The sequence below is a fragment of the Bactrocera tryoni genome, chromosome 3 (assembly GCF_016617805.1).
Source record: "Bactrocera tryoni isolate S06 chromosome 3, CSIRO_BtryS06_freeze2, whole genome shotgun sequence".
Classification (NCBI taxonomy): Eukaryota; Metazoa; Arthropoda; class Insecta; order Diptera; family Tephritidae; genus Bactrocera; species Bactrocera tryoni.
In genome coordinates this window covers 19,033,048-19,056,142 of record NC_052501.1, presented here as the reverse complement: position 1 = coordinate 19,056,142, position 23,095 = coordinate 19,033,048, and the positions used below count along the sequence as shown (strand labels likewise).

At 36.3% G+C, this 23,095-nt stretch overlaps 1 protein-coding gene and 1 pseudogene across 2 annotated transcripts in view; one reads left to right on the top strand and one right to left on the bottom strand.

Moving 5' to 3' along the window:
• The window catches only part of LOC120769970, a 30,165-nt pseudogene extending 8,887 nt beyond the window's left edge, over window positions 1-21,278 (top strand).
• Window positions 1-23,095, bottom strand: part of LOC120771041 — a 239,612-nt gene that overhangs the window by 168,260 nt on the left and 48,257 nt on the right. The gene's annotated exons all lie outside the window — the stretch shown is intronic.

Sequence of the window (23,095 nt, the reverse complement as noted above, 5' to 3'; positions counted from 1 at the left end):
TAGAATGTTTTGCTAATTACTTGAACTTTAGCCGCAAATTTAGCAAATTATACAAATATTTGCTTACTATTAAATTTGCTTGCCGTGTTTTCGGAATTCTACGCAGTTTGCTATTGTAATTTACACGAATTTAGACATTTACGATTACGATTTACAAAAGCGAGCGCCGTAAATTGCGAATTACTACACAAATTTTATTTGGAAAATCAAATATTCGAAAATTTTCGCAAATATTTAAGATTTCACACCTTCACGCAAACAAAATAGCGTACTTTTGCACTTGCCAATTTGATTAGCGGCGGCAATGGTAAATTTACACACTCGCCACCAGCGGGAAAATGTGATTAAATTCGTTTAGCATATGGTCCCACACGCCCACAATTTGCTGAACTGCCATTTTGCCGGCTAAAATTATAAATTTTCGTAATATTTGATCAGCGCCAGCGTGTGAAAAGGTAAATGCTAATGATGCAGGGCGGAAGTGCACACACACAACGACAGCGCGGAAATACTGCGCGAAAGCTCAAAATTATGGATAGGCGGATTGGCAACAATTTATGGAAATGAGCGCGGATGAAACATTCAATTATCATTGCACGCGATATGGAATATTTTCAACAATCAGTGAAATATGCATATTTGAGTGAACAAAAGCGAAAGTCCATGTCCCAGCCCTAGCGGAGAAGTGTTTTTGTAAACGTGAAAGGCACAGTCAGCAAACGCAGTCACTTGCGGACGAGCCCTCTCGTGCACATCGTGTGCAAATACGTAAGCGGGAGCGGCGGCGAGCTTTGGACAATTGATATATGAAAGATATATGTATGTATTTAATTTGTCAACCATAAGCCGTATATTTAAATTTAAATTTTTAAATACAACAAAGCAAAGAAAATATAATTTTTTATACGTATATGTATACATAAAAATTTTTTCATAATTTGTTGCCAAGCGCTTTATTTTAAACGTAAAAAATGTTATTAGGGTGGGTCAAAAAAATATTTTTTTTTAATATGTCTGTTTTTCATAAATTTTGTAGATATAATGGTATTTATAAGAACTTTTCAAAAGTGAAGTTTACGAATGGATTTTACAGGACCATATTTGTAGAGAACTCACTTTCTTACAATTATAAATGATGATTTAATTTTTTTGGATAGCAAATACAGATACATGAATTCTTCTTTCCAATAATAAGAAAAAAAAAGCTTAAAAGCGAGGGATTGGAAAATAATTAACACCAAATTCAAATAAAAAAGTTTTTCATACAGAAATTGGGTATGATAGGTCAGTTTGCATGACAGCTATGTGCTATAATATGCTGATCTAAGAAATTTCTTAGGAGATAAAATTATTAGTTTGGAAAATAATCCATACCAAATTTTGTGAAGATAAATTTTCAAATAAAAAAAGTTTTCGGTACAAAGACTTCAGTTTGATCGGTCAGTTTGTACGACAGATATGTGTTATAATAAGCCGATCTAAAAAATTTTTTTGGAAATTAAATTATTGGCTTGGAAAATAGTCCATACCAAATTTTGTGAAGATATCTTTTCAAATAAAAAAGTTTTTTAAAAAAGAACTTCAGTTTGATCGGTCAGTTTATATGACCGCTATGTGCTCTAATTGTCCGATATACGCAGTACCGACAATTGAGTAGATTCTTGAAGAGAAGAGAAAAATTTACAAATTTTTCGTCGTGATGGTGATCATTTTTCGTTTTCTGGTTGTTACAAACTTCGTGGCAAACTTAAAATACCCTGTTCAGGGTATAAATGGCAAACTAAAAAGTGGAGAACTTTCGAATAAGTATTAAGAGCTCGTAGTAGGAAAACATTTATTTGAAGCGCCTATCATCAATCAGTTTTTTAGAGTATAAAGTGAAAAATCATTTTTTTTTACCCACCCTAATGTATATTGTTAAGTATTGGGGGAAGCACTAGAAAAACATTTATTTGAGTTGCCTATTGACCAGTTTTTCAGTGTATAAAGTGAAAACAATAATCGATTTTTTTACCCACCCCAATGTATATATTTATGTGTAGGAAGCGCACTAGGAAATTTATTTGAGGTGCTTATCATCAATCAGTTTTTCAGAGTATAAAGTGAAAACAAAATCGATTTTTTTTTTACCCACCCTAATGTATATATTTTATGTATTGGGGTAAGCACTAGAAAAAAATTTATTTGAGTTGCCTATTGACCAGTTTTTCAGTGTATAAAGTGAAAACAATAATCGATTTTTTTACCCACCCCAATGTATATATTTATGTGTAGGAAGCGCACTAGGAAATTTATTTGAGGTACCTATCATCAATCAGTTTTTCAGAGTATAAAGTGAAAAATCGTTGTTTTTTTTACCCACCCTAATGTATATTATTATGTATTGGGGGATGCCCTAGGAAAAAATTTCATTTGAAGTGCCTCTCAATCAGTTTTTCAGAGTTTCTAATGAAAAAAATTTAATCGATATTTTTTACCCACCCTAATGCATATTTTTATGTATAGTCGACACATTAAATTTTTCATCATTCTTACCTTTTGTAAATCTACTTATACACATTTGCTCAAATTTTATTGTGTTTAACGAAATATTTATTTATTTTTTCACTTCTACAAATTAAATTAATGTGGTCAAAGGCGCTTAACATCTTATTTTCGGTTATTTTTGTATGGTGACATATGTCAAATACATATGCATATGCGCTCTTATATATTTTTGTACAACGTGGAAGAAAAATTATATTTAGACAAATGGAAATTTCGCGCATTTTTTATTTTACAAACAAAAAAAAATATATTTTGCTGAATGAAAGCAATGAGCTTGCAGGCCTGCAAATACTTACATACAAACAAGAAAAAAAATATATATATACATATGAATATAATATATGTCTATACATATAATATATGAAAGTAAATTTGTCAACGAAGTATTACAATGTTGCCCCCACTAGGCTAAATGAACCGTGCAAAAAGGCGTTTTTCTCCTACACACCCATTCTGCTCGGCACTTCCGCTTTCGTGCGGCTTTCCGTTACAAATTAAATAAATAATGCCGTGAGCTTAATACTTAATAACATTAATTATTTATTACAAGAACATTTGCAAAAACCACATATTATAGGAATATGCGCACACCTAACCTAGAACTTGGTTTCAAATTTATTTGTCTGCTTGCAAATAAAAAAAATGAAAAAATAAACAATTTAATGAATATTTGCTTTGCTTAAGTCCTTGCCCATGGCAGCGTGCTCAATAAAAAGACCTCTGCATTGTCAATCAACATCTGGCTTATAATTTTCATTCCCACGAATTAGCGGTTTATTGAAATTGTTTTTGCTTTAATTAAGTGCACTGCTTGATTGCAAGGTCAAGCAAACAAATAGTTGCAACAGATTTTTTTTTTGTGGAAACGCAAGCATTTGCACGTAATTCGTAGATAAACAAGTCAAAGCAAATAGGAAGTTAGTATTTGGAAATAATATTAGTCTATTTAAATAATTAAAATAAACATTGCCATTAAGAGTATTCGATTTGGAATAATTTTTGCTGACATTGTATGCATGTGTATGTGTTTATTTTGGTACGCTGACCTTAAATGGTAAAATGTGCGTGGGGAAATAAGTTCTATTTGTTTTTGGATATGAAAATATTATTCTGGCTTATTTTAGTTTGCAATTATGTTAACATAAGCAGACAATATTGGTCAATTTATCCAGTGCATTAGTATCTGTTTGGACATTCGATATGATGGGGGTGATTAGATTATAGAAAAGTTCTCTTATGCGAGTTACATCCCACATATCCCTAATAATAATAGTGTAGAAAACTGCACTCCATTGTATGCTAGCATTGGAATGATATCAGAGGCTCCCAACACGGGTCTAAGGAGTTACAACAGTTAGAATCTTCAAAAAAACCGAAAACATCGTCCTCGCTTTGGCCTTTTAAGTTTGCTAGATAGCCAAAAGTCGAACGTAGTCAAATCAGACGAACATTGTAGTTGCCGAGCTATATGAGTCTTTTGGCAAAAGAGTCAGGGAGCCATTCAGAGATTTTGGCACCAATCGAGACTTGATGCGTAGGAGACTCAAAGCATTGTTCGAATGATTTGAGCTGAATCAAATGATACTCAAACACTATCAGCAATGGCTCTAATTATCAATCGACGATTTTCAAGCACCGTGGCTCTCGTCGGTAGAGGTTGGTGGTCATCCAAAACGCGGTCCATCTCTAATGCGTTCTCGGGCCGCTTTGAACTCGTTGTTCCACTTATACAAGTTTTTTTTTTGCCATAGTTTGATAACCAAAGGCCTTCAGCAACATTTCCAGTGTGTTTGCACAAGAATATTCCTTCACGAAGCAATAACTTAACTAAGTTCTTTACTCAATAAAATCAACCATTGTAAAAATCGGAAAACCCACTTTTGGTTGTTAACAAAAACACTTGTGACTCAGAGTTAATTAAAACTTTTGACAAACAGGCACTTGGTAATTTTTTTTTAGACATTCCCACCAACTTAGAGAAAAAATGTACCTGCCTTCCTGATACTGAAATTTGTAATGGCAATTTCACGTTACTTTTTGATCACAGTAATATTATATACAACGGAAAAAATAATGAGAGTTGAGCTAATATTCTAGATGACATTGATATCATCGGGCTCAACACCCGCGCCGTTAGTTCTGCTTTCTCTAGACTGGAAAAGGAAGCAAAGCAAAGGGGTCAGGCAGTGAACAAGGGCAAAACGAAATATTGCTGTCATCAAACAAACAGTCGTCGCACTTGCGACTTGGCTCTCACGTCACTGTTGACAGCCATAACTTTGAAGTAGAAAATTTCGTCTATCTTGAAACCAGCATCAACACCGACAACAACGTCAGCCTCGAAATCCAACGCAGGATAACTCTTGCCAACAGATGTTACTTCGGATTGAGTGGGCAATTGAGAAGTAAAGTCCTCTTTCGACGAACAAAAACCAAATTCTACAAGTCGCTCATTATTCACGTCCTGCTATATGGTGCAGAGGCATGGACGATGACAACAACTGATGAGTCGACGTTGCGAGTTTTCGAGAGAAAAGTTCTGCGAAAGATGCATGGTCCTTTGCGCCTTAGCCACGGGGAATATCGCATTGGATGGAACAATGAGCTGTACGAGATATACGACGACATTGACATAGTTCAATTAAGAGACACAGCAGCTGCGCTGGCTAGGTCATGTCGTGCATATGGACGAAAACACTCCCGCTCTGAAAGCATTCGACGCACCCGCCGGAAGAGGCAGAGGAAGATGAAGACCTCCTCTCCGTTGGAAGGACCAGGTGAAGGAGGACCTGGCTTCGCTTGGAATCTCCAATTGGCGTAACGTTGCGAATATATTGCGTTGCTATAATCGCATAAGCGGTGTCTACGCCAATTAAGAAGAAGAAGAAGACTCTGGTAACTTATATACTCGCTCGTATTCGTCAACCTGGATGTCAATGTGCATAATACTGCATGCCTCAATTCGTTCGTTATCAGAGTCTATAGAAGCCAAAAGAGAATAGAGAGTTAAAAGCTTAACAATATGGCAGCAACGGTGGCAAACCTCACTCAATAGACGATGGACCCACAGACTGATACCCGACATCTATTCTAAGATAGACAGATGACTTGTTGTCCTGGATTTCCTCCTAACACAAATACTAAATGGACATTGGTGCTTTAGAAGCTACCTGTACAGATTCTAGCACTTCATTAGTCCAAACTGTCCGACGTGTTTAGAGTGCTTTGAAGAAGCTGAGTATGTATTCTTTCATTGCCCTCCCTTTTTAAGTACAAGGGAAAAGCTTAAAACTACACTCTTTGGTAGTTTTACGATAGAAAATTTGACGACACTTATGTGTCAGCCCATTGAGAACTGGAAAGCTGTCAGCGATCAGCAGCAATCATGACAAACTAAGACTGATAGAGCAGATTAGGCGTCCTTCAATCCGTGCAATAGAGGAGATTTAAATGTCTTATCACTTCCATGAAGTAATACTTAATCAGGTGGTTCTGTGGGATAGTCTGGAGTTGGGGGTAGGTTAGATTTAGCGGATAGAAGTTCGGAATTCCGGCTTTCCGGTTTCCTTCCACTAAAAAAAACATACAGAGCATTGGAAAAAGTGAGGAAGAGTTCAAAATTGAAGCAAGAGAGTGATTAAAGGAAGTTAATAACTGCTTTGCGAACAAAACTACAGTAAACTACTCAAAGCTATTGAATATCAATGAGCAAAAAGTACCATAACAATTAGCCCAAAAGAATTTAGATGAAAATTGCAAAATTTAAATTTTACAGAATAATTTATTACATAATTTACTATATCACATTATAAATTTATTACCTATGCTTGATGATGTCAAAATCGAGTCATTCACTGCTTTATAGTATTTGTTTGCTTTCTCATACTGTTCCTTGAACATCTAGTGTAACTTTCAGCTTTAGCTATTTGAAAATAGCTTCCAGATTTCAAAGTTTATCGAGGGAATTGGTTTCGATTACATTTTTAGATAGCGTCAACTACCAATGATCTCTTCAACTTTGTCATGCATTAAAAGCACTAAAGCGCACATGAAATTGACCACAACACCGAGAACGCAAATATACCCACAAACATATATACAACTGAGAATACATGTGTGTGCACAAGTAACTTGTTGCTGTGACAAACGACTGAGGAAAGTGTCATTGGCGAAAATTGTATGGAAAATACGGTCAGCATTAAATACAATTCCCAATAGCATTTTGCGGTGAAATGGCCAACTGAGAGTGCAAAATAAACACTTTGCGCGCATGTCTGTATATAAACACAAGTGTGCGTGTGTGTGTTTGCGCAACATAGTGTGAGTAGAACATGACAGTTACAGGCAGCAATTTGACACACCCTTTCAGCACAAGCGTCTCGCGCGTTTGGTCTGTTCTGCTTGGCATTTACACCCGCACCTCAGCGCCTTTCATCAGACTGGAATGCCTTGGAGGCGACATAGCGGGACTGTTGTATGTTAACTGCCGCCTGCCAACTGGCAGTTGACATCAGCAACCATTTGTGCCGCAACAATTGCCAGTCGCTCAAAAGCGTTAATTGATATGTGGTTGTACTTTTTCGGTTATTGTTGGCGCACACAGCTGCCCCGACAGCGCCCAACAGTGCCGCCAGCCGGTAAACAAATGGCTGAACACGAGGCGAGACCAAGTGTCACAGCATGTTTTCGTTGCCCTCAATTCGTTTGGCTCTTCGTTTGCGGTATTATTTTTAATTTATTTTGGTGTCGTTTTTTTTCTTGACAACTTTCCTGCTGGTGGGCCCTGTTATTATACCCTGAACAGGGTGTACTAAGTTTATCAAGAAGTTTGTAACAACTATAGGAAAGCTTCGGAAACCCTTGTATATATAATATACGAATATATATCGTATATATAAAAAGGATCGCAGTGACGAGTTGAGTCGATTAATGGTCAGTAAACGATAAAATTCAAGTCTTTGTATGGAAAACTATTTTATATGCCGAGATAACTTTACGAAATTTGGCATGGCTTATTCTCCGAGGTAACGCAATAATCTCAGAACAAATTATTCAGATCAGCCCACTATAGCATATAGCTGCAATACCAACTGAGCGATCAAAATCAAGTCTTTCTATGGAAAACTATTTTATTTGCCGAGATATCTTCACGAAATTTGGCACACATTTTTCTCCAAGGCAAAGCTATAATCTCCCAACAAATTATTCAGATCGGATCACTATAGCATATAGCTGCCATACAAACTGAACGATCAAAATTAAACTGCTGTATGGAAACTTTTTTATTTGTAAAGGGTATTTATTATAGCTTCGGTGCAACTGATTTTTTGAGTATTTTTGTTTTGCTTGCAATTTATCTGTCATAGTCTGCTGCCTACCAATTCGATAACAATTACCGTAAGTTTATTTGTTTACGTGTTTACCAATCGCTTCGCAGCAAATCATTCTTGGTGAATTTTTAATTAGCGTTTTTATTGCATCGGTTTCGTTTATTTGGCCGCAACTTAATTCAGCGCTGTGCATAATGTACTGTTAACGGGTACCTATACACATTCAAATAATTGCTCATCACTACACTCCTTTGTTGGCTTTAATTCATTAGTAATTTCTTCTTTTCCAGCTGGTTTCTTTACACTCATACATACATAATTTACTCTTTCTTAATTCTTTGTTTTAATTCTTTCGCTATAACTTTGCTATTGTCATTGGACTGTCAGTCAAGTATTCAATGCAGTTGAAAAATTCTTGTGGGAAATTAATTCCACGAATTACGGAAGGCTTGTCTAGCACGTGGGTTCATTAAGCTGATTTACTTGCAATTAAACTTGTAACGCCAGTGATTTATTTGATGTTGAATACTACTATTAATAATCGAATTATGTACATTTTTAAATAAGAAGGTATGTGGGTATGTAAGGTCGAGAGATCGTTAAAGACAGGCCTCGTTCTGGACGACCTTTGACCTCTTCAAATGATGAAAATATTAAAGAAGTGAATGAAACGTGAAAATCGTCAGGCAAGTGTTAGAGAGATGACAAGAGCGCTCGACATCTCTAACGGGTCCGTTCGAATGATTATGGTGGATATTTTGGGTGTGAAACCCGCTCCTGCTCGACTTGTCTCAATAAAGGTGAATTCTTCTTTTAAAAAGAGTACCATGAAGAGGTCTCTTGGAACATGCCTGATCGTGCCAATTCCGACCCACATTCACGAAGAGCATTATAACTGCCTATAAAACATAATGTTATGACTTTGACATGCAAATAACTCAACAATCATCGGAATGGAGGAAAAACGAGGCCAAAATAAAAAACCAACGCCAAATTCGCTCAAAAATTAAGGTGATGCCCATTTTCGATATTCGTAGTTTGGTGCATCCGTTCCGGAGGTGTAGACGGTCAATAATGAGTTCTATTTGAACGTAATGAGGCGTTTGTGCGAGAACATCCGTCGAAAATGGCCGGAATATTGGAAGAACAATTCATGAATTTTACACGATGATAATACACCATCGCAACGAGAAACGATTATGGCCAAATTTAAAGCCAAAAACGCAATGAATAACAACGACGATGTATTCACCAGATTTGGCTTCGTGTGATTTTTTCTTGTTCCCCAAACTGAAACTGCCGCTCGTTGGAAACCGTTTTCAGTCGATCGAAAAGATAGAACAAATTTCGCAGAAGAATATGAAGGTCACCCCAAAAAGTGCTTATGGAAAATATGTTTCAAGGACTGGACAAGTCGTTGGCAAAAGTCATTATTTAATCGGAAAGTCGGATAAGGGAAAATGTAGTTATTTACTTTAGTTTGTTTTCAAATAAAAAATTTAGTTTAGAATGTAATTGAAGGAATATAAATATAAAATCTGCAATTGATAAAATATAATTCTTCTATAGAAATATTTACTTCAGATCGCAACTGCTGAAAAACAAAAATCGTTTTCAAAGTGCCAACAATAATTTCGAAAATCCAAACTACTGCCAATGGAGTTTCTCTATATAACCTATAGGTATTTTATACATAACTTTTCTTAAAATAGAGATCAAGTAATTGGTGCATCGTAGCATGTCAAGGATAGCACACTATTTTATGGTTGCTTGCTATCTAAAAATATCTACATACAGATGTGAATAAACCCAGTGGGACTACCTCAAGGACAAGTTGCCATAAACAAAGCATGTAGTTGGTGCTACGTAAAATTTTGTGCTGTCAATATTATTGCTAAATGTCCTACATTTGTGTTTCTTCACGCTTAATAAATGAGTTTTATGATTTGCAGTTCCATATTCCCCCACAAGCATGTAAATATGTACAAACTGCAAGCACTGCAACGATTTTACGCGCAATATAAATGTATTTGTTGTTTATTGGACTTTTGGTGTCACCCAGATATCAGTCGCACACCATGTTTAACATTCTGTAAACATTGTTGTGCAGTTAATTTTAATTTAATTTTTAATTTAACTTACGTAACTTTGCATTTTTATTACAAATGCAAGCAAAATTAATCATTGTTATAGGCGATTCCATGAAAGATGATGGCAATGCAGCGCAACAGTTGTGGAGCCTTGCATACCGTGTGTGTGGGAAAAAGCGGCGGTGTGGGACTGTTTGTGGGGAAGATCGGTTGAGTAATGTGGCTGTGTGCCACTTTTTCGCCGACATTGACTAATTGCAACAATATTTGGTAAATTTTTAACACATATTTTGCTATTGTTTTTTAAACAAATTGCTTATTGTATGTTTGTAAGTCCATTATTGTGCGGCTTTCGAATATTTGTATTACAGCACTTTTTGTTTTGAGGGTTGTTAAAAATGTATGGATATATTTTTGTGATACAGTTGAAGTCTCATTTTTAATAATTTTAATAACTCCAAAACTATTATAATAACTTTGAAAGCTCAGCACATACCTTATTAACAGCCGGCAGTAACCAATTGCTCCAATTAACTTGAAATGCACACAGACTCGTTGAGCAAATATTCTTTATCACAAAAATCACAAACATATCAATCTAACACACTAAAATTATTGATTATTGGAATAAATTTAATAATTAATCACTTTTAACAAACTTTTCACAAACTTTTAACAATTTTTCACAAATTTATCCAATTAATTTTGCCGCTTCACTGCATTTTGTTTGTTTACATCAGCTGATGACTGTAGGGCTGCATTCACACAGCAACTAGCGATGTTGCGAATGTTCGCTAGTGCAGTAAAATAACCGAATCAGCAGCTGGGGTAATTACTCAGTAGACAATTCGGGTGCTGTTAATATTTTTTTTATTTTGGAGAATATGTAGGAATGCTTATGTAAATATTTAATATGGTAGTTTATTAAATTTATTTCTTATGAAAAATAATGCACATATGTACCAAATTTGACCCAGACTCGTCCATTTAAACTGCGAGTACAAAACGAATCCATAAAAATTAAAAATGTTGTTTCCGGCTACGGAATTGTTGTAAATGTTGCTGAAATGTTTTGGGAAGTGAACTTGTGTGAAGTCGTTGAAATCCATCGACCCATCCCCCTCTGTTAATGACGACGCGAACATCGAATAAGTTAAAAAAACAATGTTTGAAAATCTTCGTATTGATATTAGAGAGTTAGTGGAGGATCTTAAAATTTCTTATGGATTGACTCAACATATTGTGGGTAATATTTAGGGTATGAAGCGCCAGACTCGATCTAAATGTCGAGTAGAGTTAGTAAAAGAGTTGCTTGACAACATAGCAGAGGACTCTATATTTAACAAACGCACCGTTACTGGTGACAAGTAACGGGTTTATAACACCAAAACACGCTAAAGGCATTGAAGACCATACAGCCGGGGCTAATAAAAGGTGTATGGAAAATTAAATAGTACGTTTTACAAATTTAAGTATTTTTTTTTTATACCTTCCTGAAGAAGTTCTCAAGTAATATTAGTAATGAACTACTGAACTCGGAAACAAGGAAGTGTGAGATTTAATAGCATGAGAAGTCTATTTGGGAACAAACGTATTCAAGATAAGACTTAGTTCCGTCAATATTATTGTACATAGTGTCTATAGACTTCGTCGGAGGGTGTATGGCTGCGAATGTTGCTATCAGACTGAGAGAATCTGGGTTCTTGAAAGAACACGTATCTGAACATTCGGATATTCTCACATACTTTCGACTTCATAACGGATCACTTGGACCATGGAGTGGCCAAACCGAACTCTGGCGTCTCTTTCTCTATCGACGAGGGATGGGTGTTTAGAAACCGTTGGAGGAGAGGGGCAATGGAGCTTCTTTACGGATTGAAGCTCTCTAACAAGTCCAGCTTCAGACTTTTTGACTATTTCAGTGTCTTCCAAGCCGAGATTGCAGCCATTAAGGTAGCGAAAAGCGCCTAAAGTCGCCATCAATATCATCGAGTGTCTTTGTGATAAGACTAGTATGGGTGCCTGGTCATAGCGGAATCGCAGAAAATTGCCAAGCTAATCAGCTAGCAAGAAAACGCATCCTAGAACCGGGAGCGGCCCGTATTCTCTGTGTTCTAGCACTAGATAGCTGGGCTTCGCGGAAGCTTGTGACCTCTTTGCCCTCAGTAAGGCTAGCCTCTCCCTAGTTTTGGAGCTTTTACAAGCTATTGCCCTATTAGCGTCCATGCTGTAGGGTTGGCAATCTTACCAGACGCCATTTGCAGAAGATGTATAAAAGCGGTGAGGTGGAAAGGAATCAACACTTCCTTCTTGACTGTCCCGCGTTTGGGAGGTCAAGTCTTAAGCACTTGGGATCGCAGACCTGTGCAATTTTGTATTGGCTAAAAAGCGCTTTGCTAATTATAAGTTCTAACAAGGGAGTTCTTCTTTTCTATGGCTTCACAAAGGACTACATATAGCAGTCCACATGGGATCTTCGATCAGCCATTTAACCTAACGGATTAGTTGTAACAAACTATTTTGGACAAACTTTCATTCGAGAGCTGTGCAGAATACATATGGCCTTAATGGTGGTAGCGGGGTCTCAGAAAAATTTGCTTTTCAGAATGACTTGTGTTCAATATTTTCTTGTTTTTTGCTATTTTAAGTTGGAGAAAAATAATACTTAATTTCTCATACCATGATTAAAGAGAGATGAACGCATATAAGAGAGATGAATGTAAAGAATAGAAAGAATAAGAATTTTCTTCTAATCAGGATAGCTGTTAGAACAGAAGCTTATATTTTTCAATATTTTTGGAGAACTGCTTAAATTGTTTTGGGGGATATGTAACAGTTGGCGAGTAGCCTTCAGTTCTACTTTGAAAGCATATGCTCCATAATGGTTATAAATAATTAAAAACTATTGAAAGTTAATAGAAATTTTCACATTTTTAATTGGATAACACAATTTAGTTCTTTGTTAATTTTCTGACAGCAATTTTGCGCAGTTAATAAATTTAATTGTTTAATGCTTGAAATTGAATTTAAACTGATACCTGTGCACTGACCACAACAAACGGTTTTAATATGATTATTGCAAATTACATGAGCACACACACATACAAAACTGTGGTATGGCAAAAAGCACACACATTTTAAGTACTTTCGAACATAACTTTTCAATCACGCGCCATAAATCGCATTAAAAACAATTACTACGTAAAATGAAGAGCAAAAATGCCAAAACGAGAGAGAGGGAGAGCGAAAGATAGCGTTGATTGTACGCGAACACACATTGACACGAAAACACTTTTCACCTGCAGCAAATGCAATTAAGTTTTAACGTGCATAGCAGCCAAACCAATAATGGCACTCAAAATGGTGAATGGTGAATGCGCTGCGCATGCGCAATTACAAGTCGCTAAGTGGAAAGTGGCTGCACAACGCGTCTATTCAATTTTTAGGTGAAATTTAGCGAAAAACTAGCGAGCTTTTCAGCACAAAAGTATGAAGTGAATACATGTGCCCAATTCTAGGTACACACACACACATACTACATTTCACTGAACTGAACAGAAATTGTTTGCTGTTGATTTTCATTTGATGTGATGTACATGTGCACGGTTTTTTATTTCGAACTTTTGCCAGGCCGGCTTCGGGTAATGTTACTTTCGCAACAAAAATCGTATGGCCTCGTGAAATTTGCATAACTGACAATGGCAGCAACAAGCTGGTACAACCTGGTTACATGAAGGCCATTCGAAAACAAAGTGCTGCAAACAAAATGCAACCAAAGGCGAGCGCAAAAAATGCACAGTCAGCGAATAGCTGTGTGCAAAACTCAATTAAACCTCTTGGCTACATCGAAAAGCAATTTCTTCACGCATACGCGGGAATTCACTATGCGCGTTTCTGTCGAATTTTTGCGAAGTTTGTTTTTCATTTTCAAAAATTTTTGCCTGCCGGCTCAATAAAGGCGCGTATTTACACATCCACTTTAAATAAAATCTGAAATTAATTTCCTTAAAATTCACTCTTTTCGCTGCAGGAAATGGATGTGCGTGCTTCTCATCGCGAATAAAAAAGCAGACAAACATATTTATGTGCATACATACATACAACATGTACATATATATATCTCTACTCAGTCGAAGCATGGCAACAGTGTTATGGCTTGAGTTTTAATGCTCGTAAAGTGAATAACAACTTTTCACATTGAAGTAGCTCCCGCTGTTTGCGGAATTTCCAGCTTGACCAGCTTGTAGTTTCACTCAAAGCATTTGCCGCGCAATCTCAGCGTCGGCATTTGATGCGGGTCTTGTTTACATTTTCATTAGGCAATATTTGCCTCTTTACAAAAGTCATCAAATGTCTCTCGCACTAAATTAACAACAAATACTTTTACAATTTTGACTTATGCTAATATGTGAAGACTCTTATGGTGACTACACAAGTTCAGTGGCATTTACAACTTAGCTCGTACGCCCCGCTGATTCTAAAATTACATAGATATATGTAAATAAAGTAAATGGCAAGCTGTTCACAATAACAAAACCGAACAAAAAAGTTCAACGAACTCGAAATTTTCCAAAAGGAAATAGTTTTTTCTTATAAGCAGCTACTAAGGCAGTCAAATTTCTTTCTTATTAGTATTATCGATTCGCACTCAATCTGTGTTCTTTTCTCTTACCATTATATTGGATAGTCGAAAAAGTATTTTCGTATTTCTAACCAAATTTCAATTTTTTTTTTTTAATATTTAGAATGAACTTTAATGAACCAAATACATATATAGTATTTTGGTTGGTCAATTTTTGGCATTTTTCCGCTAGAGGCATTATCATCTGTGTAAAACTTTTCTGTTTTCTCGGCGAAAAACTGTGACAAGTAATTTTCACAGGTTTCTCTTGAAGCCAACTTTACTATATTAAGGGAGTTCTGCATTGATCGAAGCAAATGGTAGTCCGATGGTGCAAGGCCAGGGCTACATGGTGGAAGGCATTCTTCCTTTTTTTATACAAAAATTTCAAAAATAGCGAATTTCTTCATTATTTTTACTCATTTTAAACAGCTTTCCGAAATTGGATTTCACTTTCGAATAGTGCCCTGTACAGTGTTTTTGTGAGAGTGTTATAACGTTTTCAAATCAATATTGACCGGATTGAAATTAAATTTTCACTTTGGTTTTAGCAAAGTTCCATCACAGCTTTTACAAAAAAAGTTTAATATTCTTACAAAAAATTTGACTTCACATATCCTTTTTGTGTTTGATGAGCTCAATCTGCCAAAAAAGTTCTAGCTATTAACGAGTGTTTCATTTTCAGAATAATTTCAAATTGTTATTTAAATGGTCATAAAAGCAAAGCCTAAAAAAAAGAAGCCTCTAATAAATTAAATCGTCCCTCTCAGGGTACATCGTAATTCTAATATATCGCTCGTATGTCCCCTCTCAGGGAATATTCAAGTTTATTAGTGATTACGGTGAATTGAGTTATTTCTGCGCAACTTTTTGAGACAAGCAAGAAAAAGCATGAAAAATCACATCAAAATATCGTAAAATTCCTCAGAGATAGATATAGAAGAAGTGCCGGCGGGTTTTGTGTCAGACAAGAACGAGAGACGCGTGCTTACGGTGGTCCGCGCACTTCTCGGAACCACTTGAAAAGAGCGATATATACCGACATGTTAGAACGACTAACTGTACAACAGAACAACAGCAGTGATATCGTTCCACGAAGAAGGCGACGAAGAATTCGCATACATAGCAACAGCGATGAAAGAGTACGGAAGAGAACACACGGAATCATGACAACGTATCGTCCAATCAAGAGTGGGAGTATATTATTAGAAAGGGCGTTCCCCCAAGCCACAATCAATTTTGACTTACATGAAGCCGAAGAATAACCGGATCACAAGTACCAACTAACATAAAAGAGCCCATTGATTATTTTACACTATATTTTACTAAAGAATTAGTAAACAGCATAATAAAAGAAACCAACAATGATGCCAAAGATGAAATCGGAAAGTCAACTTGGCATAAGTGGTACAATGCCACCAAAGAAGAATTTCTAGCATTCATCGACGTCATGCTGAATATGGAATTGATTCAACTACCCAATATGCAAGAATAGTGGTCCACTGCTGACAATAGTAGAAGTGGGTGATACGCATATATGTGCTGGTGGCCGCAAGAACAGGAATACAATAGTAATTCCATACTATGGTAGCATAACTTCAGATAATATGTGCAGGCCGGATCTTGCTACATTTATAGGAGAACTCATTAGACAGAGTTCCTGGTGCAAAAGGATACCAAATATTCACCGAGAGGTACTATACCAGCATCCATTTAGCGGAAGAATTGTGAAAGATGAATTGTCATCTTACTGGCACTATAAACATCAATCGAAAGGCGTACCGCCACAAATAAAGAAACCAAAATTTTCACCAAATAAAACAGTTGCACAAAGGAAAAGTAATAATAGGCTTCTTGCGTGAAAATATAAAAGAATTATTACCATGCTCACGAATTATTGTAATATTCAACTACAATCTACCCAGAGAACATTACGGTATGATAATGTCGTAACAGTAAATAGCCTGAAATAGTTTTAGAATACACGGCCAATATGAGCGGTATGGATCGTGCGGATCAATACGCTTCGACGTATTGTTTCCCTCGTAAATCGTGGAGAAAGCTATATTTTTGGGCGTTGGAAATGTGTGTGATAAACTCATACATCATATATCGCATCTGAAAGCAAACAACTAATGAAACGCCAAAGACACACCAAAACTTTGTCAAAACACTTATTCACCGATTGAGGGGCGATTTTCGTGTGTCAAGAACGCACCCATTCACATCTTCTGGAAACAATAGGTTAGATAATAAATTACATATTCTTCGCTACTCTACCAAATACAAAAACAACAACTACTGTACTGAATAATTCGTGTCAGATGCGAAAACAATCATGCGTTGGTGACATCCTTCACGGCATATTGATATTGTGGCAAAACAGAACATGTCAAACACCTTTGACATTCATATAAACTTATGTGTTATTGCAAAAGATGTATGCAGAGGACGTTCAGCGACATTTACCGCTTCCGCATTGCCATTTCACCCCAAGGGCAGGCGCCACTTTTGGCCGAATGATGAATACTTAATATATATAGTATATCAGAGAATTATTCGCAGTAGTGGCATGAATATGCTAATAAAGCTGAACAAATCTGTGTGCTGTGCAAAGATACAGCAGCAGCAGCATTAACATAACATTACCATTAAGATAATAACGCCATCGTAAGTATTTGTTATGGCAGCATTTAACGAGAACAACAACAACTACGATTTCAAGCAACATTTCGCTTTATTAGCGCTCATCAATCATCGCTGGCGCGGTGGCGTTGACTTTTGTGTGTGAATGTATATAAAGTATATATTTCTTTGCATATAAAGTGTATGTGTGTGTATTTAAGCAGTGTGTTGGCTATATTTAGGCAGCAGATGTAATTTTAAAACTTCATAAATATTATAATGTATGTATATAGCATATCAAGTTTTCCACAAAGTTTGTCACACTCAGAAGGTAACTCTACGGTCGAAGGCACTATAAAATATATACAAAAATGCTTAGAGCAGCCACTCAGTTTTTGAGATATCGGATTGAAATTTTGCATATGATCTTTAATTCAAAAGAAGAAGCTTTGTTGGCTGTAATCAACAATTTCGGTCCACTTTTGGCTCCAGCTCCCATACAAACTGATCGCTCACAATCACACCCCTGGTATGGAAAATTTTTATATTTGACTAGATATCTTCATAAAATTTTGCACAAATTATTATACAAGACAATGCTATAATTCTTGAAAATATTGTTTAGATCGGAGCACTATATTATATAGCTGTCATACAAAATGACCGATCAAACTGAAGTCCTTGTATGGAAAACTTTGTTATATGTAAAGATACCTTCAAAAAATTTGGTATGGAATATTTTCCGAGCCAATGACTTGATCTTCTATGAAATTTTTTAGATCGGCTCCTTATAGCACATAGCTGCCATACAAGCTAATCGATCAAAATCTAATCTTTGTATGGAAAACTTTTTTATTTGTAAAGATACCTTCAGAAAATTTGGTATAGATTATTTTCCGAGTCAATCACTTAATCTTCTAAGAAATTTTTTAGATTGGCCTATTATAAATTATTTTCAAAGACAGCGCTATAATATCGGAAGAAACATTCCAGATCAGACCACTATAGCACATAGCTGCCATACAAACTGATCCACCAAAATCAAGATAAAGTTATTTGTATACCTTTTTCGCCATAAGAATACACCTTTGTAGGGTATTATACTTTGGTACAGTTAAAAATAGTAATTTTACTGTTTTATTTTAATATAAATTTTCACTTCACGTATTTCTATTACTTTTTTCAGTTTGCTATATGTATTTGACATATTTCTTTGTTGTTGCTTTGATTTCGCTTTTCACTCAATGAACATGAATTAAATATAGTAACTATTTTTCTATGCATTCGCTTGATATATAACAGACTTTGTTGTTGAAACCTTCACACGATCAATTTGACAAATTGCTTTGTAATAGGTTAGCAGCGCAATGTTCCACATACGCCCCGGCGCACCGTCTGGCACGAGTACTTACTGAATACTATTTTAGTGTGTACCTGTGTGTGTGTGTATGGGGGATTTCACCTTGTATCGACGACAAGTTGTTGCGCCACATTTGTAGCGCTTTTCAGCACATTAATTGGCGTAACAACAACAATAACAATAATAAGAAAAGTGGAAATAAGCGCAAATAATTATTTAAGGCGAAAATTAAACAACAATTTCATTTGCTCACACATGTTGATTTATAATGAGAAATAATTTTAACGACAGTGCTAATCCGCTTTTATTGGCCTTTCCATTTGTTTGTAGCAGCGCGGCATGCGGCATGACAACGATGTGTCTGAGCAAGTGAATTTTGGTCGAGTTTATAATTTTTCCTGCTTTTTTACAGTTTGCTGCGCGACATTATTTGCATTTCCATGAACTTGTCTTGTAAGAAGATTTTGAAATTAGTATTATTGAAGTTCTATTTTTAAATTGTTAAAATTTTTATTTATAAAAGCTTTGTCTAAGTAAATATCTATATTTGGTTCACTTCGAAACTCACAGACGCCCAAAATTATATAAATACTCTTCTTAATTATAGCAGCGTAAGAGTTCTTGGCTGCAATGTCAATACGTTTATTGCTCTCAATTGTCCTTTATCGACATTCCTGTTGACAAACAACGCCGTCGTCAGTTTTTGCTTTGCTGAGTAGTTTTCATTGTCGCTATTTTTAACCAGACTGCTATATTTACTTGCTTCATTTGTTTAAACAAGTTTCTTTGCTCTTACTGTGGAAGATTTTTTTTTGCACAAAAATGCCGTCAAGCCAATTTACTTTCCCCTTTCGCTTTCAGTACCCATTCCCGCTTTCGTTTTGCCTACGTACGGCACAATCGCAAAAAACATACAGATCATTAAACTTTTCCCACCATTGACCAATGGCCATCGATTCGATGATAAATCGCTTTCTGTTGCTCATCATAAGCATTTAAGTATTTTTTTTGTGCAGGCACTTTTCGGGCCATAGCAGGCACGCTTTATCAATGAAGTGAGGAAGTGAATTTTAAAAGCCATTCAGAGCACGCCATTTAACATATTGGCAAAAGCACACTTGAAATACACTTTTTATTTTATTTTTTTTTTAATTTTAATTCATATTTTTATTTTTAAATTAATTATTTGAAGAGCACGCATTATGGTTTTTTATTTTAAATTAATATTTTTCACTTTTTAACGTCGCTATTATTTATCTTTTTTTTAACTTTAAATAAATTATTACTGATTAGTATGTATAACAGTGTAATTTATAAGAAAATTAAATTTTGAATTTGAAATTGTTTTTTTTTTTCAAATTTTTTTATCTATCTGCCATATATTTAGTATGCAAAACTCGTTGGTCAAGTTCATTTTTTTTTTTTTTTGGAGCATGAAAGTTAATGTCTTTTGGCATAATATTGATCAAATTTACCTAAAAACTTTACAGAGTTCTTCTCTGGCAACAAGAGGGAGCACCGGTAGACGCCAAGCAAGGAGGGGTTAAAGGCAAAAGTGAGGTACAAGGCGGTGGTCGGATTATGCAACCGTCTCGAGAGCAAGGCCAGCCTGAAAGAAGAAATGGTGAAACGGCTGGTTTGGCCTAGAGAGAAGGTGACGAACGGGCGGGTTCACTTCGTCGCTCGAAATTACTGAAATGCCTCGGATCCAGCGTAAACTAATCGCTTTGAGGAATATATAGTTAGAAAGAGGCAGCGTTCGACAGAGAGCGAGCCAAAAGCACCCTTCAACAAGAAAAAACGTTAACTTCGGCTGCACCGAAGCTAATATACCCTTCACATATTACATTGGTGCCTTAGGAAATAATTTATACCAAATTTCGTAAATATGTCTTGTCAAATGCAAAAGTTTTCCATACGAGAACTTGATTCCGATCGTTCAGTTTATATGGCAGCTATATGTTATAGTAGTCCGATATCGGCCGTTCCGACAAATGAGCAGCTTCTTGAAGAGAAAATGACGTTTGCAAAATTTCAAAAGGATATCTTAAAAACTGAGGGACTAGTTTGTATATATACAGACAGACGGACAGACGGACAGACAGACGGACATGGCTAAATCGACTCAGCTCAACATACTGATCATTTATACATATATATACTTTATAGGGTCTCCGACGCTTCCTTCTGGGTGTTACAAACTTCGTGACAAACTTAATATACCCTGTTCAGGGTATAAAAAGAGGAAGTGAAATGAAAGATAGACGTCAGACATGCGGGCGACGAAACGACAACGTTCAAAGCAGCGGCGGCAGCCAATGGTATTGTCAAAGAGCATTTGACCGCCGCGCTCATAGATTGCAGTAACCCGCTTGGACAAATGTCACAAAAGCGTTGGAAAATAGTGAAAATGAAGCTATTGGAAGCCCTCTTCTCTATAATGGACGTTAAACCGAGCACACCCATGTCGTCATTTGATGGAGCAGGATGGTTTTGCGGAGGCAAAATCTTAAAATGTAACGACGACCCGACGCTAAAATGGGTAAAGAAAGTTATTAGAATGTTCCAAACTTGTAGGAAGGAACGAAACTGGAGGTAGTGGGCCGCAGCAGTATTCCATCGGTGTCCAATGCGAAGGTAACCATGGTGAACCCGGAACATGCTCTGCGACTGCTACAACGACAGAATCCGGACGCGCCAACTAGCGGCTGGAAAATATTAAGCGTTGCGTAATACATCGGCGGAAATGGGGGCCAGAGCTTCATGCTCCATATCAAAAAGGCGGCAGAGGATATTCTTTACGCGAGGTTCGGGAAGGTGGCGTGCGACGATGGAAGGAGTTCCTTCGCCTCAAGAAGCTTCACCCCGCGGACGGCAATAAAAACACGTTGGAGATGGATGAAGTAGATTTCGACGCAGAAGATATAATGGCTTCACTTGTCCTACAGGTCAACCTCCACCGGTGAAAAAAGAACCCAGTCAGCATTCTAATGGTGCCAACCCAAGAGCTGAGGGTACTGCAAGTGAACCTCCACAAAAGTAAGACAGCCCCTGCCGAGCTTTTTCTCAATTTAGTGGAGGGTTCCAGGGATAAGTATCTACTCCTTGCATCCTGCTATATGTCACATGATTGCGAGGCGCCAAAGGCCGGCGGCTACATCCAGCAGAAGGAAGCAGGCGTGGGTGACGGCCATCATACGGTTAAGGATAGTTTCGACATCAATCAGCGAGGTGAGTCCCTACTCAATTATTTTTTACAAGGTAGTCTAGTGGTAGGTAATCGAGGTGAGGAGCCTACCTTCATAGGACCCACTTCCAGAAATACAAACTGGGATCTTTGTGGGCAGATACTATTAGGCAAGAGACTTAGCCTTACGCTGCGATTCAAGCACAAAACGAAGCCCCTTGGTGAAACAAGGAGCTTGGTCTTGCAGAGGCAAAGTACGGGAATGTCTCAACGAACGAATGTAAAGATCTTCTAAGGGACTACAAAAAGTATGTATGCAGTACTACATTCCGAATAAGTAGCGTCTTTAGTTCATATGTCTCTATTTTGTTTCTTAAAAACTCAATTAACAATATTTTACGTTTACCAAGTTTAAATTAATTTCGTATTTTTTGCTAATTATTTCAATCAAATGAAAAAGAAAATTTCGACAAATTGCATTTGAGCTATTTTAAATGAATTTAATCTATACATACACCCTGTCCAGAAAGTATCGGGAATTCTTCATTTTTTTTTTATGTAAAACCTTCTTATTACATAGAAAATATCTATTTTGATACTTTTTTCCTGCCATTTTGGTTAAAATTTCTCAGATTTTCGCCAAACTATTACCTTGGGATTTAAGTTTTCATTATATGCAAAGTCTTTTATTGTGAAATTATGAATATAACTTCCTAGTATTAATTCAAAAAAGCAATAGAAAAATGTCTACGATAAAAAACTGTATCATAAAATGAGGAAAAATATTGTATGTATACAGCTGCTTGCATTCTCAATATCAGGGGCAGCATCAGCGTCATAACCATTAAAACAAAATCAGAAAACGTTATTGTAGATCTGTATTTCAGCCATACACTAAGCTAAAAGTCCTCGATGACCTCATTCAACTTTTATTTCGTTGAAGCGAAGGTGTTGAGTGTGGCTGGCTGGATTTGAGGATATCACGATGTACCTTAATTTGAATACGTATACTACAATTTGTTGAATATACATCTGCATATAGATGTACATACATACATACATACATATGTGTATGTATAACTTTGGACATTTTGACTTTTCCATATTGTTTTCATTGTCATTTTTATAGCTCTTTGGCTTTCAACTGATTATATCGCAATCAAATTAAATGATATCGCTGGCTATTAAGATGGACTTTTGAATGCAGATATCGTTGCTTTGAAAATACTTCTACTTATAATATACACATGTATGAAAGTCTTTTGAAAGAGTTTTATAATAATGAGCTCTATAAATAATGAAATTACAAAATCTTCAAATTAGTTGGACTGGTTG